Source organism: Mastomys coucha, unplaced genomic scaffold (assembly GCF_008632895.1).
Source record: "Mastomys coucha isolate ucsf_1 unplaced genomic scaffold, UCSF_Mcou_1 pScaffold9, whole genome shotgun sequence".
Taxonomy (NCBI): Eukaryota; Metazoa; Chordata; class Mammalia; order Rodentia; family Muridae; genus Mastomys; species Mastomys coucha.
The window spans coordinates 27,686,354-27,689,825 of record NW_022196915.1 but is presented as its reverse complement, the minus strand read 5'-3'; positions in this window follow the sequence as shown (position 1 = coordinate 27,689,825).

Here is a 3,472-nt window from a genome sequence, read left to right as displayed (position 1 = left end):
AAAAAAAAAACTTATAGGAGCCATAAACATAGCAGTGGTATTGGTGGGTTTTGTTTGTTTGTTTGCTTTGGGAGGTTATATTTGTTTTTTGTTTTTTCATGAATATCTCCTTTAGAGTTCAATTTTATGTTTGAAGATTTGGATGAAGCACACTCTTGCTGATCATAGGATCCCTTCAGTGGGCACAGATTTCCTGTGAGATGGTTTCTCTGGGAATTCACAGATGGAGGGGATCACAAATAGACCCCAGGAAGATATCTGCACTCCAGAAATAATAAAAGCCTTCACTTCAATGGCTGCAAGCCTCCCTAGAAGGGCTCTGGATACTTTTGGATTCAGACATTGCTACACAGTTATTTTTCAGTAAAATATATTTAGACTATTGGAGAAATAAGGTGTTTTACTTGAACTCCAGCACAGTGTTTAGTTCACAGTTCAGTTTCCAGAAATTTATTACATCTCAGAAAAATGTCCAGGCCCACAAGGGTGATCATTTTCAGTCCCAAAAAGAAAGTAGAGGAAGAGAAAAGCTAGGGACATGGTGAATCCCTGAAAGAGCAGAAAAGTTATCCTCGAGCTGGTCTGCTAAGCTACGTACATCTTCACAACCACCATTGCCAGACATAGTCCACATGCCCTATTACAGTCCCCCTTACCCTAAAATCTGTAAGCTACCTCAGACATAAAGACTTGGGGAACAATGTCAGCTAACATCACATGAGATGCAGGTAAATCCTGAAGTTTATAGTGCTTATTATCACCATTAAGCTCTAATCATGTGTGTGCAAGCCCAGTGTCTGAGACCTCAGCACATGAATAGGGGAGCTTCCTTCTCTGTTCTTTTCATCAGTGACTCAAGTAACCTACAGTAATCTAGAGGATGAAGTGCTTCAACTCCCTCCCACATAGGGAAACCTTAGTATTCTCATAGTGCCTCCTCTTGGCATTCTTTGCCACACAAGCCCTCCATAACTGCTGTTATTCAAAATCATTCCCTTGAAGTTTAAAATATCTTCAAGGAATTTTGGGAGAAGTGAGGACCCTCAGACATTTCTGGTGGTGTCAAATGGGGTAGACCTGTGAGACACCATGTACAACTCTTCAGGAAGTTGAACTGCAGATCCCACTGACAAAACCAGTTCCAGAGCAAGAGAGATAGCTGTTGACAGAGACATTAGGGCACATCCTGTTTGTACAGGTATTCCTCAGAGCAGACCTGAACTAGCATCTATGCAGATGTCTATCAGTCAAGGAGTGAAAATTACAATATAGTCCAGCCTTTCTATGGACTATTCCCTAGTGTGATAACACATGCAACCATTTGGCCATCAACCAGTCAGATTCATATTCTTAAAATGATCCCTGAGGGAATCCCATTACAGGGAAAACAAGATTGACCTTACATCCTCCATATTGAGATTTACTAGTTGCCTGTGCTCATAGCTTTGGTTCTAAAGTCACACAGGCTATGGTAAATTGGCGGCCTATTGGAAGATGCTGCTCACTTTGGAGCCACTGAGATACTGTGAACAAGAGGCAGGAACTGGCTGGACCACCTCCACTCTGTGTGACTTTTCTGGAAAACAGTGGTCTAGTACACACCCTTGGTAATTTGCTAAGTAGGCTTGGCTAACAGGCCAAGAAGCCATACTTCCATCTTTTGTTTATTACAGGAAAGCACTTTATTGACTGAGCTGTCTATAAGCTATGCCTACTGTGTTGTTATCCCATTCAAGGTTATTTACTTTTTCTCTTTAAAAAAAAAAGATTTATTTATTTTATGTATGTGAGTACATGGTTTCTCACTATAGAGACACCAGTAGATGGCATCAGATCCTTTCTACCTCCATTGTCACCTAGGAGAATGCAGGACCAGCCAGGAGGCACAGGCCTCAGAATCTGCAGGGCAGCCAGCACAGGATCATTTCTACCTCCATCTTCACATAGGAGGAGGTACTGCAGATCCATAGCCCTCTCTTCCCCTTCCCTGCAAGTAGAGAGCCTGTCCCCAGGATTTGTTCTGACCCCAGGACTCAGGAGAGATGACTGATCCACAGCCAAACATACACAGGTCTTACCTGAGAAGAACTGATCTCCCAGAAGTACTGACACAGGCTTACAGAACCACAGGAGGAACAAGGTCCACCCAAAGACAGCAAGAACATCTAACACCAGAGGTCAAAAGATGGCAAAAAGCAAATGGAAGGATCTTACCAACAGAAACCAAGACTACTTGGCTTCATCAGAACCTAGTACTCCCAACACAGCAAGTCCTAGATATCCCAAAACACCAGAAAAGAAAAATTTGGATCTAAAATTATATCTCACAATGGTGATACAGGAATTTAAGAAGAGCATGAATAACTTCCTTAAAGAAATACAGGAGAGTCGGGCAGAGGTGGCACATGCATTTAATCCCAGCACTTGGGAGGCAGAGGCAGGCATATTTCTGAGTTCTGGGGCAGCCTGGTCTACAAAGTTGAGTTCCAGGACAGCCAGGGCTATACAGAGAAACCCTGTCTCGGAAAAAAAAAAAAAAAAAGAAAGAAAGAAAAGGGAAAAAAAGAAATATAGGAGAACACAGGTAAACAGCTTAAAGCCCTTAAAGAAGAAACACAAAAAAATCCCTTAAAGAATTACAGGAGAACACAAGTAAACAAGTGGAAGTCCTTAAGGAGGAAACACAAAAAATCCCTTAAAGAATTACAGGAAAGCACAATCAAACAGGTAAAGGATCTGAACAAAACCATCCAGGACCTAAAAATGGAAGTAGAAACAGTTAAGAAATCACAAAGAGAGACAACTCTGGAGATAGAAATCCTAGGAAAGAAGTCAAGAACCATAGATGCAAGCATCAGCAGCAGAATACAAGAGATAGAAGAGAGAATTCAGGGGCAGAAGATACCATAGAAAACATTGACACAACAGTCAAAGAAAACACAAAATGCAAAAAGCTCCTAACCAAAAACATCCAGGAAATCCAGGACACAATGGGAAGACCGAAACTAAGGATAATAGGTATAGAAGAGAGTGACAACCTCCAACTTAAAGGGCCAGTAAATATCTTCAACAAAATTATAGAAGAAAACTTTCCTAACCTAAAGAAAGAGATGCCCATGAACATACAAGAAGCCTATAGAACTCCAAATAGACTGGACCAGAAAAAAAATTCCTCCCATCACATAATAGTCAAAACACCAAATGCACAAAACAAAGAAAGTATTAAAAGCAGTGAGGGGAAAAGATCAACTAACATATAAAGGCAGGCTGATCAGAAGTACACCAGAGTTCTCACCTGGAACTTTGAAAGCCAGAAGATCATGGCTTGATGTCATACAGACCTTAAGAGACACAAATGGCTCTTTGACCCGGACTCTCCAGTGAGAGCTGCCATCTTCTTTCCAGTGAGTTCCTAAGCCGGGAACAGTCAGCAAGGAGACACAGACTCCAAGAGTCGCAGGGGAGCCGCCGG